The sequence below is a fragment of the Octopus bimaculoides genome, chromosome 29, assembly GCF_046866305.1.
Source record: "Octopus bimaculoides isolate indiv1 chromosome 29, ASM4686630v1, whole genome shotgun sequence".
NCBI classification, from domain to species: Eukaryota; Metazoa; Mollusca; class Cephalopoda; order Octopoda; family Octopodidae; genus Octopus; species Octopus bimaculoides.
Genome location: NC_142956.1, coordinates 8879571 through 8899101, shown reverse-complemented (window position 1 = coordinate 8899101; position 19531 = coordinate 8879571). Strand labels below are relative to the sequence as shown.

General features: G+C 38.6%; 2 long non-coding RNA genes and 1 pseudogene across 3 annotated transcripts in view; all 3 read left to right on the top strand.

The window, feature by feature from the left end:
- The first annotated feature begins 4065 nt into the window (after positions 1 to 4065).
- LOC106881725 (chondroitin sulfate N-acetylgalactosaminyltransferase 2 pseudogene) lies at positions 4066 to 5692 on the top strand (annotated as a pseudogene).
- Positions 5693 to 12517: 6825 nt separating this feature from the next.
- LOC149130337 (uncharacterized) overlaps positions 12518 to 19531 on the top strand; it is a 7216-nt gene continuing 202 nt past the window's right edge. Inside the window, exons 1-2 of one of the 2 annotated variants that reach the window (XR_016239107.1) lie at positions 12518 to 12534; positions 19383 to 19531. The exon at positions 19383 to 19531 is cut by the window's right edge and continues 202 nt beyond it. This is a non-coding gene — a long non-coding RNA (uncharacterized LOC149130337). Of the gene's footprint in view, positions 12535 to 16615; positions 16986 to 19382 lie in introns of those variants that run through there. The other variant, XR_016239109.1, reaches the window with a different exon arrangement.
- Positions 13528 to 15882, top strand: LOC149130338 (uncharacterized). Its single transcript, XR_016239110.1, has 2 exons — positions 13528 to 15462; positions 15493 to 15882. It is a non-coding gene; the product is annotated as an uncharacterized LOC149130338 (long non-coding RNA).

The following is a 19531-nucleotide window of genomic DNA, read 5'->3' as shown; positions in this document are numbered from 1 at the left end:
CTCAAGAATGTAGATATAGAGGGAGATATAATGCAGGGAAGCTGTTATCAACAACTGTTGTATTTGTTTCCATGTACGAATAAATTTAGACTTATTAATTGGTGATTCTTTGTTTCATATAGAAGGAGTTTTGACAGTCAACCATATTTCTGCATGCTGTAGGTGGCAAATACAGAGCGTGACGCCAAGAATGATCAACCAACGGTAATTAACAGCCGAAAAACCAGACCAACAACGAATGGATTAATTGTTTTTCATATAAAATGGAAGTACACACAAAATTACTGTTTGAACAGGATCTCACACCATTTTAGAGACAACACCCAAGTGTTCTAAAATTTGTATTGATTTTTGTATAAAATTGAAGGACACTTTAAGAATGATCTGTGAAACACTGTGCTAAAGGTGGCCTCACTTCATGCTAGAAATAACAGCAAAATTTGCATTCTTTTTCATAGAAAAGTGTAGCACAACTGTCAAAATATTCTCCAATGAAGTCATACCATGCTAGATATAACAGCCAGTTGCTCCCAAATGTGCATTGATTTACATAGAAAGTTGAAGGACTTGAAAAAAAATCCCGTATGTGGTCATTCTTTATGCTAGAAACAATAAGCAAGTGACACGAAATTCATTATATCGAATAACAATTGAGGGACACAAAAGGATTTATATATGAAGTTAAAGAAGCTACGGTCATACACCATGCTAGAAACCCCAGCCAATGGCCTTCAAATTTCAGTTCTTTTTCATATAAGAGTAAAGAACATTTTCAGACACATAGAAACCATGCTAGAAACCCCAGCCAGTGGCCCTGATGTTCGCATCTGGGAAGGACATAGCTACCTCATCCTCCCCTCTCTCTCTTTCTCTCATATATTATTGCATAACCCCGCCTCCCTGATTTCTCCATCTCTCAGTAACCATATATAATCAATTCACTTTATCTCTTCCCCATTTCTTTCTCTCCGCCGCTTTTTCGTCCCCCCTCCTACTCTCACTCTCTCATCATCTCTTTCCTCCCTCTCCCTGACACCTCATTACATATTGCCCCGCCTCTTTTTCTCTCTTGTCTCATAGACTCCCTCTTTCCGTAAACCTTTATATCACTTCCTTTTCCATCTCCTGTCAATCATTCTCTGTCTCGCTTTACCCCTGCTGGACCTACTCTAGTCTCATTCTGCTCCGTCTCTCTCTCTCTCTCTCTCCCTCTTTCTTTTCTCTCTCTCTTTCTCTTTCCCTCTCCCTTTCTCTCTCTCTCTTTACGTTTCTATTCCAACCTTCACCTGATTAAATCAACAGGAAGTAAGAGTGAGAGAGAAAGTTGTGGTGAAAGAGTACAGCAGGGTTCGCCACCATCCCCTGCCGGAGCCTCGTGGGGCATAAAGGTGTTTTCGCTCAATAAACACTCACAACGCCCGGTCTGGGAATCGAAACCGCGAGTCCGCTGCCCTAACCACTGGGCCATTGCGCCTCCACAATGATACGTGAAGGGAGATAATTAGTCCTCGCTGCATTAAATATTTCAAGAGAGCAGATACGCATGCGCATTGAAACGTGATTCCTGATTGATGTTGACTTCCGGTTCAATGTCCTTTCAATGAATTTCTTTTAATCAGCTGATAATAACAAATCCATTTAGAATTCTTAAAATACGTTTCTCAATTGCCATATACCCACATATATAAACAACACGGGTACTACTCAAGCAGAGCGGACCCGAACGCGCAAGCTAGTCGTGAGTGGTCGATCCTACGAAAAGTGCGCGCGGGCGCGCGTGCAAATGAATACATGTGTGCGCGTGTGCGCGTATGCAAATTAGTAAATAATTTCTTTTAAACAAAGTAAATAATTTTTTTAAAATTACTTTTTTCTTTTCTAAACAATGTAGATAGGTAGAAGGAATAAAAATAATACACTATCTGTTTTTGTTAACTTCATACATTTTTTTCTTTTAATTAAATTTTGTGAACAAGATAATTTTTATTTTCTAAACAACGTAAATAAATTTTAAAAAAGGTGCACATTGGGATTAGAAACTGAGGGAAACTTGATATGCTAGAAATAACAGCTAAACGCGGACAATCCAAATCTTGCATTTACTCAGAAAGTTGAACTGCGAGTTTCACGCTTTTTACCAAAAATTTTCATTTGACAACGACAAGTAGATTTTTTTTTTTTTTGTGCAATTAATTTGTTTTCTTTCAAAAAATCCAGAAAGATATCCCCCCTTTAACCTTTTCCATAATTCAACACGAGGTGAAGACATTTTGGGAATATGGGCTTCGAAAAATTTGCGTGGCACACTCAAAACTTAAGTTCAATTGTGAACAATATTGGCGGGAAGAGGTCAAGAAAGAGGACGAGCCCTTTACAGAGAGAGGTCAAGAAAGAGGAACTGGTAAAACCAAGCCCGTCTTTCCATTTCAAATTGGTAGAGGGAGGTCAATTCCTCTTTCTTCAACCTCTCTCTGTAAACGGCTCTTCCTCTTCATTGACCTCTTCTCGCCAATATTACCAAAATGTCTTCACCGTGTTGAATTATGGAAACAAATTAATTTCACAAAAAACAAAAAAACAAAAAAAAGAATGTACTTGTCGTCAAATGAAAATTCAATCTTTTCAACGTGCTATTGACGGAGTTATTTGGCGATGTAATTCATGCAGTAAAACAATCTCTATAAGGAAAAATACTTTTTTAGAGAAATGCCACTTGACAGTGTTTACACTATTTCAAATAATAGCAGACTTTATATCTGAATTGCCAGTAACTTGTTCCATGAGTTGAAACAATATTAGCAACGACACGGCCATTCAATGGTACGAATACTGCCGAGAAATATGTTCAGCCATGTTACTGAAAGATAAGAAAAAATTAGGTGGACTGAACCACGTTGTACAAGTGGATGAAAGCCTGCTTTTCAAGAGGAAATATGAGGTTGGCAGAATGGTTGAAAAGTTTTGTGTGATAGGCTTTTACGATGTCACTCAGAAAAAGGGCTACCTGCAACATTATAACTGATAGAAAGGCTGAAACGTTAGAAGCTGCAATCATTGAAAATGTGGAGCCAGGAACTACGATTTTCACGGATATGTGGCCCATTCTGGTCACGGATAAAACGTAGACTGAAATATAAAAGTGGATCATGTGGTAACATGAAATGGTCACATATTGATGAGCCAATGTACCGTGATTATTACGATATGAAGTGTGGGAATTCGTGGGAGAACTTTCAGACATTTATCAAGCACATAGCCGAAATATATCCACAGTGATTTCAGAAAGGTAAAGGTTACAGTTTTTTTTTTCTTTTTGCGTTTAGCTGTTATTTCTAGCATATCAAGTTTCCCTCAGTGTCTAATCCCAATGTGCACCTTTTTTAAAATTTATTTACGTTGTTTAGAAAATAAAAATTATTTTGTTCACAAAATTTAATTAAAAGAAAAAAAATGTATGAAGTTAACAAAAACAGATAGTGTGTTATTTTTATTCCTTCTACCTATCTACATTGTTTAGAAAAGAAAAAAGTAATTTAAAAAAAAATATTTACTTTGTTTAAAAGAAATTATTTACTAATTTGCATACGCGCGCATGCGCACACATGTATTCATTTGCACGCGCGCTCGCGTGCACTTTTCGTAGGATTGACCACTCACGACTAGCTAGCGTGGACGCGCGACTGCGCGTTCGGGTTCGCTCTGCTTGAGTAGTACCCAGAATTAAAACACATTGAATATTTTCATTTTCATACTTACGCAAATATTTCATAAAGGATTCTTATAAATGTGGGATCTTTCTGAATTGACGGGCACCACTTTCATTTATGTTTTTATGCAGTGTTTTTGGTGTGGAAGCACAATGGTTAGGGCAACGGACTCGCGGTCATAGGGCGTTGTGAGTGTTTATTTATTGAGCGAAAACACCTAAAGCTCCACGAGGCTCCGGCAGGGGATGGTGGCGAAACCTGCTGTACTCTTTCACCACAACTTTCTCTCACTCTTTCTTCCTGTTTCTGTTGTGCCTGTAATTCAAAGGGTCAGCCTTGTCACACTGTGTCACACTGAATATCCCCGAAAACTACGTTAAGGGTACACGTGTCTGTGGAGTGTTCAGCCACTTGCACGTTAATCTCTGCTGCTGTCGAACACGAGAAGCTTCTGGTGTTGACCAAACGCTACAACCGAGAGACGACCAAGTTGCGGAAGCAGATTCGGTTCCTGGAAGCTGCCCTCAAGACGGCGTTCCTCAAGACGGCGTTCCTCAAGACGAAGAACCTGACTTTGCAAATCTCTGCTGCTGAAAACAACAACAAAAACAACAACAATAATAATAATAATAATAATGACGATGATGATGATAATGGTGAAATTAAGAATAAAAACGAGCAAGGTACCGACAGCAAAGATGAAGCTGAAGTCAAGAAAAATATTCCAACAGAGAGCAAGGTCCAAGTACTCGACGTAAACACTCGGTTTTTCTTGGAACAAATAAGGGCAGCAGAGATACTCCACGGAGTGCCACTCAAGTCTGAGTATGAACTCATTCCTTTTAATCGTTTTTCAGCCACTCGAATCTTCCTCGTAGAACCTGGTCTTGGCAAAAGGGTCGTCGAGAAACCAATTGACTTCAAGAAGAAAGACCTCAGTGAGGTGATTCAGTTCTCAGTCGACCAACTGAATGAAAACCGCAAAGGGATGGGCCAATATGGCGCCGAGAACTTTGCCGAGGGCATTTACCGTACCGATCCAACAAGTGGTTCACACTACGAGCTTTACTTCTACGACATTGACCGACCTGGCATGAAAAACTACTACTCAAAGCTCTCCGTGATCCGGCCTTTCGGCCCCATGCAGTTGATCACGAAAAACTGGGTGAATACGAAAATGGATCAACTTAATCCTTCCGCTCTCCGGACGGACAGCGACCTTCCGCCTGTTCCTCGACCGTTTTGTGCGCACTTGCGTTCTGCAGGACAAACGAGTGTTTCTCACAGTTGTGTACTTTGGCAAGGAGGGACTTTCCACGGTCAAGGACATGCTGTCATGGATGGCCCACACTTACAAGGTTAAATATATCAAGCTGATCAGCCTGAAGGAGAAGTTCTCGCGTGGCCAAGGGCTTCAGGTTGGTGCCCTCAACTGGCGCAACGGCAATGTACTCATGTTTTTCTGCGATGTCGACATTGTGTTCGGTGTGGACTTCTTGGAGCGATGTCGACTGAACGCAACTCCAGACAAACGTGTTTACTACCCTATTGTTTTCAGCCTGTATAACCCCAACGTCGTCTATTCCCTCCACGACATGCTCATACCCCCGGAGAAGGACCAATTGGTGATATCGAGGGACACAGGGTTCTGGAGGGATTTCGGTTATGGAATGACGTGTCAGTACAAGTCAGACTTCCTCACCATCCGTGGATTCGACGAGCAGATCACCGGCTGGGTCGGCGAGGACGTGCTGCTCTACCAGAAGTACGTGCGCAGCAAGTTCCTGGTGATAAGGGCAACAGATCCGGGGATATTCAACCTGTACCACAGAAAAACATGCAACCCCAGCCTCACCCCAAAGCAATATCGCAGCTGCATCCAATCGAAGGCCCTGAATGAGGCGTGACACGCACAGCTTGGACTCTTGGCATTCAAGGACGAAATAGACATACACCAGGGCTACAAACACCTGAGTAGTCGATGAGGTGGGTGGGGAGGGAAGGGAGGAGGGTTAGTGGGGGTGGGTGTATATATATATATATATATAAAAGTGAGCTGGAGTAGTGGAAAGGGCGCAAGAATTTTGAGTGCATATATGTGTGTGGGTGTGTGTTTCTTACTCTGTGTGTGTGTGTCTTCATGTATGTGTCGGATCAAATACTCTTGGAAAACAATTTTATGCGAGAAACAATAAACAAAAAAAATTTATGAACAGTCTGCAGTGTAGTATGCTCCCACTGGCAGCCGGACACCGTTGCTGTTGTGGGTTAGGCCGGTTAATGTGCAATAAATACATTTAGTGGCAAACAAAACAAGGGTTTTCCTTTTTTTTTTTGGTCTTTCCTACAAAGTGGAATTTGTGAGAAATTTTGCCGAAGAAAAATTCATCAAAAGAAATTTCGTTTTGAAGGATCCCATCAGGTTTTTTTAATATTTATTCATAAAGACTTTCTTAATTAATGCTTTCGTAAAAGCTTTTGAAGTTTTCTTTTCTTTAAATGTTGATAGAGGCGCAGGTGTGGCTGTGAGGTAAACAGCTTGCACATACCAACCACATGGTCCCGGGTTCAGTCCCACTTCGTGGCATCTTGGGCAAGTGTCTTCTACTATAGCCTCGGGCCGACCAAAGCCTTGTGAGTGGATTTGGTAGACGGAAACTGAAAGAAGCCCATAGTATATATATATATATATATATGTATATATGTATATATATATATATATATATATATATATATATATATATATCATATAAGAGTGGCTGTGTGGTAAGAAGCTTGCTTTCCAACCTCATGCTTCCAGGTTCAGTCCCACTGCATGGCACCTTGGGCATGAGTCTTCTGCTATAGCCTTAAGCCGACCAAAGCCTTGTGAGTGGATTTGGTTGATGGAAACTGAATGAAGCCTGTTGTGTATGTATGTATATATATATATATATGCGTGTCTGTTTGTCCCTCCACCATCGCTTGACAACCGATGTTGGTGTGTTTGCATCCCCGTAACTTAGCGTTTCGGCAAAAGAGACTGATAGAACAAGTACTAGGCTTACAAAGAATAAGTCCTGGGGTCGCTTCGTTCAACTAAAGGCGCTGCTCCAGCAGGGCGACAGTCTAATGAACCAAAACAAATAAAAGATAATATGGTCACAATGAATTGTCTTATGATGAATTTCTCTTCTGGCAATTTTTTCCAGACAGGGGAAGGGAGACATATTAGAGTCTCCCCTGCTGTCCCTTATTCCCACCACCACCTGTCACTTTTATTTATTTGTAAAAGGTACTTTTTTGGGGGGTTTTTTTTTTTTTTTGCTTCTCATTTTTCTTTTCAGTTTCAGTAAAGGAGTCGCCCCACTCCTTGATGGGTTGTCTCCTCAGTCGTCATCATCATCATCAGATGAAGAATCGTTTCCATTGGAAGTAAACCCCATTAGGGCCAGAGGGGAAAAATGAACCTCGTCCCCCCAGAATACGGTGAAATACAACATGGCAATCAAATGGTAAGTAAAAAATTTATTGAGAAAATAATTGTTTGAAAAAAAAAAAGGATATAATTGTAAATAGACAATAAATGATGAAATTAATTGTAAAGACATAACCACCCTGCAGTGGAGCCAGGGTGGCCGTCTCATCCTCATTTGTATAAATTCATTTTTCATATGTTATATGTCCCCACATGCTTTTTGTGGCCCCTTGTTGTTAATAAAAAAGCACAGTGCATTCTGTCAACACCCCAAATGTAAAATTCTTCCCTGAAGACAGAGGCTGGTGTTACCCAATGATGGAATCAAGATACAATCATTATTTTGGACCACCAAGCCCCTCCACCCACCCAAACAACTGCTGGATTCCCAAAGCTCTTATTCAACCCCTTTAATTCCTGATACCATTTATATTCTGTGTAATTTGGACCTTTTTATGTGCATACATGTGTATATTTTTTGTATACCAACATGTCTAACTTGCTTCTCCTTACATTTACTCCTCTTCTTGCTCAAGTTGAAATCTCTTGAGTACTACGAAGGGTATTCTATGTTGAGACTACCTGTCTCCAATCTATAAACTACACACATATGTATATAGGCACAGGAGTGGCTGTGTGGTAAGTAGCCTGCTGACCAACCACATGGTCCTGGGTTCAGTCCCACTGCATGCCACCTTGGGCAAGTGTCTTCTACTATAGCCCTCGGCCAACCAAAGCCTTGTGAGTGGATTTGGTTGATGGACACTGAAAAAAGCCTGTGGTGTTTGTATGTGTATGCATATATATATATATATATATATATATATATATTAGTTGAAGAGCGTAGGCTCGAAACGTCAAAGACTTTCTCTATTCCTGAGCGTTAAACTAATGCATCCATTTGTTGTTTACATGGATAGTTTATGGATAGCTTATCCTGCATTTGAGAATAAAATTATTTCCTTATTTGTATCTTATATAGATTTTTAATTTCTTCCTGTAATAATAATGTATATTACTTGAAATGTTTGCCTTGCCTTAATGTTTAGTGTACAGTATAAAAGTTATGTATCCGCTGCATTGGAAATCTGCAATGACTCCATAACTACTGTCCTAGCTATAACCCTGGAGTCCCAGTAATCCGTTACAGTACTTATCTAGTGTACCTAATCATTTAAATCACCTGTAAACTAAACCCCCATACTTTTTGTGAATCATCATCATCGTCGTTTAACGTCCGCTTTCCTTGCTAGCATGGGTTGAACGATTTGACTGAGGACTGGTGAAACCAGATGGCTACACCAGGCTCCATATCTTCAAAACATCTAGTTAGAATAGAGGCAGCTGACGAAGGATTAATTCCAAGTGGCTTTCTGTTTTCCTATGTGTTCGTTCTGTTGTCTGTAGTTCATTGTTCTAACATCCTGTACCCTGATATGCATCGATATACACATGTAGATGTAAGTATGTACATATATGTGTGTATACATGCATACATATTCTTTGTATTATTATATATATATATTTAAAATACAAAAAAGGGACAACAAAACATCCAGAGAGATGATACAAAGAAAACAAGGATGGGTCATTCGGAGTTTTCTTTCCTCAGTCGAGTTCCAGATTCTCTTTGCAATTTCTCCTTGTATCTGTGTTTGTCCTCCGCCACCACTTCACAGCCGGTGTTGGTGTGTTTATGGCCCCATCACTTAATGGTTTGGCAGAAGAAAACTGATAGAATAAGAACTGAACTTTAAAAATAAAACACTGCCAGGTTCGACTTGAATGGTTCAACCTTTGAATGTGGTGCTCCAGCATGGCTGGTAGCCAAGCATTTTGTCCAGGATGCTAGAAATGTTGCCAGGTCACTGAACTGAGGCCAAATGGTGAAGATTGGTGTAATTATAATTAAGGGAAATATTTTAATTAATTTGAAGTACACAGTGATGAAACAGAAAGATTCATTTCATTAATTAATTATTGTTGTTTAACCCCAGGTCAGTCCTGATCCTGACAGACCAATTATCGAATATGTTCCATCTGTGACCATCCCATCTTTTATTCAGGCATAGTGTACCTAGGACTACATTATCTTAATGTATAGTATAGTAATTAGTATTAGTGGCTATAGTTGTTGTTTAACCCCAGGTCAGTCCAGATCCAGTCAGACGTTCCAGTTGTGACCATCCCATCTTTTACTCACACACAACCTATAATAATATTGTTACTCATTAAATTATTTAATCTTTGATTAAATCTTAATTACTGAACATATATTTTAATGATTTAATTAAATCAATTAAGAGTAATTAGCCGAAAGTTAGACTGCAATTCCACGAACAGGCATCTCCGGACACTTAGAAATCTGTATTTATTTTTATTTTTCACTTGTTTTAGGCACGAGCCCGTGGCCATGCTGGAGTACCACCTTGAAGAATTCTACAACCAAATGAATCAACCTGAGGAATTTTTTCTTTTATTTCTTTTAATCTTACATCATTTGACAGAAACCATTATGGGGTCAGTTGGCCCCATAATAGGTCTGTGCGGTCATCTGACGGACAGTTTCTTTAATTAATTTATACGAATTGTATGCATGTTTGTAACGGTTAGATGGGAGTGGGGAGCGCTAGGAATGTGGCTTGTCGGGGTAGAACCCCTAAAATGTTGGACTAGTTGATTACATGGACTCCAGTGGTCAACTGGCACCTATTTTATCGACCCCCGAAAGAACGAGAGGCAAAATCGACCTCTGTGGAAATTGAACTCGAAACATAAAGACAAATGAACGGCTGCCAAACATTTCGCCAGCTCTCTTTACTTTCATTTGACTGCGGCCATGCTGGAGCACCGCCTTTATAGTCGAGCAAATCGACCCCAGGACTTATACTTTAGAAGCCTAATACTTATTTTATCGGTCTCTTTTGCCGAAACCACTAGGTTACGGGAACAGCATCGGTTGTCAAGCGATGGTAGGGGGACAAACACAGACACACAAACATATATATATATACATATATTTTGAGGGAGGGGACTAGTCGATTATGTTGACCCCGTAGCGTTTTAATTCATCGCCCCTTATAAGTCGACATCGGCGGAATTTGAACTCAGAACGTAAAGACGGACTGAACACCGTTAAGCATTTCGCCCGGCGTGCTAACGATTCTGCCTTCAAAAATGATAATAAAGTCCGTAATCCTTTCAATTATACGCACGAGCGGGGGGTGGTTAATTATATTAACCCCTCAATGTTCGTCTTTTAATTAATAATCGGTCCCAAAGGGATCTTAGAAGCTAAAATGCATTTGTCCACCGAGATTAAAATTTCTGATTGCCGAGAAACAAAGGGAAGTAACTCGTCATGGTGAAAATAGAGACGTTACAGATAGATGGCGCTGGTGTTTGTTGTTGGTTTGTCATAGTAATGGCGGCAGGAACACGTTAAAATTACTCTTTTACTCGTTTCAGTCATTTGACTGCGGCCTTGCTGAAGCACCGCCTTTTTTAGTCGGTCAAATCGACCCCAGGACTTATTCTTTGTAAGCCTGGTACTTATTCTATCGGTCTCTTTTGCCGAAACCGCTAATTTACGTTGACGTAAACACACCGGCATCGGTTGTCAAGCGATGTTGGGAGGTGGGGACAAACACAGACACACAAACATATATATATATATATATATATATATATATATATATATATATATATATATATATATATACACACATATATTTTGAGGAAGGGGACTAGTCGATTACGTTGACCCCCTAGCGTTTTAATTCATCGCCCCTTATAGGTTGAAAGGAACAGTCGACATGGGCGGAATTTGAACTCAGAATATATATATATTTATTTATATATATATATTTATACATACATTTATTTATTTATACTTATTTATTTATATTTGTTTATTTATATATATATATTTATTTATAGTCAGGATTTGACTGCTGTTTTTCAGCGTGGCGGTATCTCTTAGATACCCTGTATTATAATTTTAAATAATTATTACCTTTGATGGTTTTTATTCCCATGCTGGCCACTTGATAAGATCAATATTATCGATCTTATCCTTATTTATATAAATATTTATTTATATATATATATATACATTATTTTTATATATATATATATATATATATATATATATATATATATATATATATATATGTATTTATTTATTTATATACTCTTTTACTTGTTTCAGTCTTTTGACTGCGGCCATGCTGGAGCACCGCCTTTAGTCGAAGAAATCGACCCCAGGACTTATTCTTTGGAAGCCTAGTACTTATTCTATCGGTCTCTTTTGCCGAACCACTAAGTTACGGGGACATAAAAACACCAGCATCGGTTGTCAAGCGATGTTGTGGGGACAAACACAGACATACAAATACACACACACATACACATATATATACACATATACGACGGGCTTCTTTCAGTTTCCGTCTACCAAATCCACTCACAAGGCATTGGTCGGCCCGAGGCTATAGTAGAAGGCACTTGCCCAAGATGCCACGCAGTGGGACTGAACCCGGGACCATGTGGTTGGTAAGCAAGCTACTTACCACACAGCCACTCCTACTATATTTATTTATTTATTTAAAAGAGTTCCAACACGTAAAAGCACCTACACTCTCTGAGTGGTTGGCGTTAGGAAGGGCATCCAGCTGTAGAAACTCTGCCAAATTTAGATTGGAGCCTGGTGTTGCCATCCGGTTTCACCAGTCCTCAGTCAAGTCGTCCAACCCATGCTAGCATGGAAAGCGGACGTTAAACGATGATGATGATGAAATATATATGTTAATAAATATATATAAATAAATAAATAAATATAAATAAACATATAAATAGATAAATATATATAAATTAATAAATATATAAATAAAAAATATATATAATTAAATTAATAAATATCATCATCATCATCATCGTTTAACGTCCGCTTTCCATGCTAGCATGGGTTGGACGATTTGATAAATATATAAACACATATAAATAAATATATATAAATAATTAAATATAAAAATAAATAAATAAATATATAAATAAATACATATAAAGAAATATATACATACAAATAAATAAATATATATATATTTATAAATAAATCTATATATAAATGAATAAATATATAAATAAATAAAAAATACATATATAAATCAATCAATAAATATATATAAAAATAAATATATAATTAAATAAATAAATATATATATATAAATAAATATATATATAAATATATTTATTTATTTATATATTTATATATATAAATTAATAAATAAATATATATATTTGTGGTTTTATTGTCTAATCTTTTTTCTTTTTTGTTTTTTTTCTTTGTCTTTGCAGCTTTTCCACATAGATGTTGGTATATATAACATTATACATTACATAAATGTGTATGTGTGCGTGTGTGTGTACAACATGTCCATATACGCATGCATATATACACAGACTGAGAGAAGAAGAAGAGAAGGGGAGTTAGCTGCCTGCTCATATTTGTACTGATGATGTTATTGAAATTACAATAATTATTATTCTTATTAATCTCCCTTCCAACATTCTTGCCTCCTGTTTTCATTTCTTCCTTATTCCTCCTCCTCCTCCTCTTCCTCCCCATCATACCACAACCTCTGACCCCTTGCTGCTTCTCCTTAACCATATATAGACACGCTTGTGCACATAGATGCCATCTGCCAAATTTCTTTTCTGCTGTGGTGGTGGCAGTGCTGGTTTTTGTCCTTTTCTCTCACTATCAGCTTGGTGTAATAATATTTTTCTTTCATAAATGGTTGCTGACCGCACCATATACAGTAAGGTTTTAGCAAAGTTGTATTGGAATAATGGGACTGGGGAGCGGGACATCTTTAAAAATGTGTGTGTGCATGTGTCTTTCTGTAAGAAATATATACAAGGGGGGGCCAAAGGTCATGTGCCAAGATTAAGACTCTAATATCTCTATTGCACATTTCAAAAACAACCCATTTATATTTAATTAGAAAGCAAAACAAATTAGCAAATGTCTGTAGCTTTTATTCTTCGTTGCATTGTTGTGTGAGGAATATCAACTCCCTGTGACAATGTGTGCACTAATTTCTTTGGACTTTTTTTCTTTTTAAAGCCTGTTTCTGACAGAGACATCTCGGTGGTGGGGGTCCACTTTGCTATGTGTTGGGCACACCGAATTGCATGAACTTCTCGGACAAATTGACCGGCCGTTGTATGCGATGTTGCTTTTTCTCACGATGCTTTTGGTTGGAGATGTCCACAACTGTTCTGTTCTGTTTTGTTGCACCATCGCAACCAGACTGAAAAACAAGTCCAATGTGCTCCGGAATTGTCAAAGACATGTTTCAGTTTTTCTAAAATGAAGTGAAATAATAATAATAATAGTAATAATAATGATTTCTTGTTACTCTTATCAAACTCATTGGGCTCCAGGCTAAGCTAAACTGTCCTTATTCTCCCCACCAAAGTGAGGGAGTTTGTGTGTGCTCAATGTTTTCCCATTAGATAGTCTGGTAGGTCTGTTGTCCCTTCATTTAGTTCCTTAGCCATCATAACTGCCCCCGTTTCTCTTTCTCTCCCCCCCATCCCTATTTTCTCTCTCTCTCTGCCTCTTCAGTATGTATGTGTTGGGGGAGTCTGTAATGTTGTCATGGTTACTGTTTTTTTTTTTCGTTTGTTCGTTTGCTTTTTCACAACTACAGCTTTACTATTAACAATATTTCAGTCGCATTTTTAAATCTGATAATTTCAGGGGCAGGTAACTCATGATTGTCACCTCATCCCTCCCTCCTTATTTCTAATATATTTCTAAATTCTGTTGCTACAACTACTTTGACGACGACCACCTCCACCCACAAGTACTGCTGCTACTACTACTGTTGTTAATTATTAATAGGACAGTCATGTCTCTGAATCGGCAGAGCGTCAGACAAAAGGTGCTTTATGGGTAGGTAAGTCTGTTTCCCTTGCTAGTTTTGAATCTGTCAGAATACAGGATGGGCCCAAAGTCACACACTGAGACCCCCCTCTCCCCCATATTTCAAAAACAGCACTTTATGGTTAATTACAACACAAAACTAATTAGCAAATGTCAACATCTTGATCACAAGGGTTCGAAACATTCACCATTTGCAGCTTTTTTTATTGTTTGTTGTTGTACAAGGAACACAATTTCCTGCAGAGATCTTTGCACTGGTTTCTTTGGACTTTTGTTTAGCACAGGTGGGGGAGGGGGCAACCATTGGTATTTATCCTGCACACTGCATGTTGCCTGGACTCTTTGCACTAATCAGGCGCAGGCTGTGTGGTAAAGAAGCTTGCTTTCCAACCATATGGTTCCTGGTTCAGTCCCACTGCGTGGCACTTTAAACAAGTGTCCACTAAGCCTCGGGCCAACCAAAGCCTTGCGAGTGGATTTGGATGACAGAAACTGAAAGAAGCCCGTTGTGTGTATATATATATATATATATATATATATATATATATATATATATGTGTGTGTGTGTGTGTGTGTACATGTTAGTGTGTCTGTCTGTCCCTGCCACCATTGTTTGATAGCCGATGGTGTGTCTACGTCCCCCGTAACTTAGCAGTTTGGCAAAAGAGATAGAATAAGTACTAGGCTTAGAAAAAATAAGTCCTAGAGTCAATTTGTTCGACTGAGAGGCAGTGCTCCAGCATGGCTGCAGTCATGTGACTGAAACAAATAAAACAATAATCGACCAACAGTGTTTCAATGTTACACAAAATAATAATGATGATTAATAGTAGTATAAGATGTTATATTTTCGTGTGTGACTTTTGGCCCACCCTGTACTTAAGGAGGTTATATCCCTGTTCCCAGAAATATGACCACCACCACAAAAAATAATAATTTTTTTGCTATTGAAGTATCGAACGGGGTAGACAACTCTAGATATGTTTTGCTCTTATTTGTTCTCTTCAAATGAACCTTCATACTAATTACTTCGCTTCTCGTTATGGATGTAACTTTTAAATGAAATCTCTTGCTTCTCTGTAATAGAAGTCAGTGGTAGTTTTAACTCTGGGGCAGTGTTCCAACCATGGCCATCTCGTCTTAGAGGGGAATATGTAGCATTTTAGTATATATATTTTTTTTCATTCTTTAATCAAAGCAATTAGAACGGAAGTGTTGATTTTGAGGGTTGTTTGGTCACTATATCTAGCGAGGGAGAGGTTAGTAGTTGTGGTGGGAGTAGTGTGAAGCCTAGCAGAAGCTGTTGTAACCATTAACAACTTGGATCATTACCATAGTAACTGGTTGTGGTGGTAGTAACAGGTGAAGTAGTGTAGGTGGTGGTAGTGCTTAGTCGTAGTAATAGCAGTTTTGGTTAGTGGATGTCTAAGTGCACCTTAGTAAGTGGTTGATGGAAGGTGAGAGCAGAAGCAACTAGTGGTCAAGTTTATAAAAAAAAAAAAGGTCCTTTTTCTGCTTCTTCCTCCTGGCCCCTCCCTCCCATCCAGTCCATGCCAATCACCCCCACTTCTATCATGTATACATACCTCTTCCTTCTACCTTCATCATTTGAATTTCAACTCTATTTTGAGAGGAAAAAAAAATAAAAGTATTAACCCCTCCCACTTACAGTGTTTGTTTTTTTTATTTGACTGGTGGGTCCACCTGCTGTGTGGTCCTGATCCCTTTCGTCTTTGGACAAAAGGATTCTAGCTGTAGTGAATTATTTTGACTGTGGCCATGTTGGAGCACTGCTGTTAGTGGGGCAAATCAACCCTGGGACTTCTGAAGCCTAGTACTTATTATTCTATTGGTCTCTTGTTAAACTGCTAAGTTATGGGGGACGTAAACACACCCTTCTACTTATAGCCTCAGGCCAATCAAGGCCTGATGGAAACTAGAAGAAGCTTGTTGTATCTATCTATGTGTATGTTTGTCTCTCCACCATCGCTTGACAACCAATGTTGGTATGTTTATGTTTAGCAAAAAGAGACGGTACTAGACTTACAAAGTGTATGTCCTGGGATCGAATTGGTTTGACTGAAGGTGGTGCTCCAGCATGGCTGCAGTCAAATGACTGAAAACAAATAAAAGAATGTCTACATAGTTTTTTTTTTATCATCGAAAATATGTTTTTCTTGAATAAAAAAATAATTTAAAGATGTTTTTTTGTTGAATAAATAAAATAAAAACCACAAAAATTATGCAAAGACGAAGAACCGACTGCAACAGGAAGAAGAAAATACGTCTTAATCCAGAAAATCCCATCGTGGGACGCGCAGAAGGTCAAATACGTGAAGAATAGCTAAAATAAAAAAAAAAAAACCAAGCCATTATAAGGTTCCCTCATAACAATTTTTCCGGGTTTTGACACTTTAGCGACATCAAATGTCGAAAATCTTCTGGAGAAAATCTGGGGAACTGATGTCGCTAAAGTGTCAAAACCCGGAAAAATTGTTATGGAGGGACCTTATAATGGCGTCGTTTTTTTTGTTTTTAGCTACTCCTCACCTATTGGTTATACTATAAACATTATCGATTTGACATTATTACCTTCCGCGCGTCCCACGATGGGATTTTCTGGATTAAGACATGTTTTTTTCTTCCTGTTGCAGTCGGTTCTTCGTCTTTGCATAATTTTTGTGGTTTTTATTTTATTTATTCAACAAAAAAACATCTTTAAATTATTTTTTTATTCAAGAAAAACATATTTTCGATGATAAAAAAAAAACTATGTAGACATTCTTTTATTTGTTTTCAGTCATTTGACTGCAGCCATGCTGGAGCACCGCCTTCAGTCAAACCAATTCGACCCCAGGACATACACTTTGTAAGTCTAGTACCGTCTCTTTTTGCTAAACATAAACATACCAACATTGGTTGTCAAGCGATGGTGGAGAGACAAACATACACATAGATAGATACGACAAGCTTCTTCCAGTTTCCATCAGGCCTTGATTGGCCTGAGGCTATAAGTAGAAGACACTTTCCCATCGTTTGACAACTAATGTTGGGTGTGTTTACGTCCCCCATAACATAGCAGTTTAACAAGAGACCAATAGAATAATAAGTACTAGGCTTCAGAAGTCCCAGGGTTGATTTGCCCCATTAACAGCGGTGCTCCAATATGGCCACAGTCAAAATAATTCACTACAGTTAGAATCCTTTTGTCCAAAGACGAAAGGGATCAGGACCACACAGCAGGTGGACCCACCAGTCAAATAAAAAAAACAAACACTGTAAGTGGGAGGGGTTAATACTTTTATTTTTTTTTTTCCTCTCAAAATAGAGTTGAAATTGAAATGATGAAGGTAGAAGGAAGAGGTATGTATACATGATAGAAGTGGGGGTGATTGGCATGGACTGGATGGGAGGGAGGGGCAGGAGGAAGAAGAAGAAAAAGGACCTTTTTTTTTTTATAAACTTGACCACTGGTTGCTTCTGCTCTCACCTTCCATCAACCACTTACTAAGGTGCACTTAGACATCCACTAACCAAAACTGCTATTACTACGACTAAGCACTACCACCACAACCAGTTACTATGGTAATGATCCAAGTTGTTAATGCTTACAACAGCTTCTGCTAGGCTTCACACTACTCCCACCACAACTACTAACCTCTCCCTCGCTAGATATAGTGACCAAACAACCCTCAAAATCAACACTTCCGTTCTAATTGCTTTGAATAAAGAATGAAAAAAAATATATATACTAAAATGCTACATATTCCCCTCTAAGACGAGATGGCCATGGTTGGAACACTGCCCCAGAGTTAAAACTACCACTGACTTCTATTACAGAGAAGCAAGAGATTTCAATTAAAGGTTACATCCATAACGAGAAGAGAAGTAATTAGTATGAAGGTTCATTTGAAGAGAACAAAAAAGAACAAAACATATCTAGAGTTGTCTACCCCGTTCGATACTTCAATAGCAAAAAAATTATTATTTTTTGTGGTGGTGGTCATATTTCTGGGAACAGGGATATAACCTCCTTAAGTACAGGGTGGGCCAAAAGTCACACACGAAAATATAACATCTTATACTACTATTAATCATCATTATTATTTTGTGTAACATTGAAACACTGTTGGTCGATTATTGTTTTATTTGTTTCAGTCACATGACTGCAGCCATGCTGGAGCACTGCCTCTCAGTCGAACAAATTGACTCTAGGACTTATTTTTTCTAAGCCTAGTACTTATTCTATCTCTTTTGCCAAACTGCTAAGTTATGGGGGACGTAGACACACCATCGGCTATCAAACAATGGTGGCAGGGACAGACAGACACACTAACATGTACATACACACACACACACACACACACACACACACACATATATATATATATATATATATATATATACACGACTGGCTTCTTTCAGTTTCTGTCAACCAAATCCACTCGCAAGGCTTTGGTTGGCTCGAGGCTTAGTGGACACTTGTTTAAAGTGCCACGCAGTGGGACTGAACCAGGAACCATGTGGTTGGAAAGCAAGCTTCTTTACCACACAGCCTGCGCCTGATTAGTGCAAAGAGTCCATGCAACATGCAGTGTGCAGGATAAATGGTTGCCCCCTCCCCCACCTGTGCTAAACAAAAGTCCAAAGAAACCAGTGCAAAGATCTCTGCAGGAAATTGTGTTCCTTGTACAACAACAAACAATAAAAAAAGCTGCAAATGGTAAATGTTTCGAACCCTTGTGATCAAGATGTTGACATTTGCTACTTGTGGGTGGTGGTGGTCGTCGTCAAAGTAGTTGTAGCAACAGAATTTAGAAATATATTAGAAATAAGGAGGGAGGGATGAGGTGACAATCATGAGTTACCTGCCCCTGAAATTATCAGATTTAAAAATGCGACTGAAATATTGTTAATAGTAAAGCTGTAGTGGTGAAAAAACAAACGAGAAAAAAAACAGTAACCATGACAACATTACAGACTCCCCCAACACATACATACTGAAGAGGCAGAGAGGCAGAGAGAAAATAGGGATGGGGGGAGAGAGAAAGAGAAACGGGGGCAGTTATGATGGCTAAGGAACTAAATGAAGGGACAACAGACCTACCAGACTATCTAATGGGAAAACATTGAGCACACACAAACTCCCTCACTTTGGTGGGGAGAATAAGGACAGTTTAGCTTAGCCTGGGGCCCAATGAGTTTGATAAGAGTAACAAGAAATCATTATTATTACTATTATTATTATTATTTCACTTCATTTTAGAAAAACTGAAACATGTCTTTGACAATTCCGGAGCACATTGGACTTGTTTTTCAGTCTGGTTGCGATGGTGCAACAAAACAGAACAGAACAGTTGTGGACATCTCCAACCAAAACCATCGTGAGAAAAAGCAACATCGCATACAACGGCC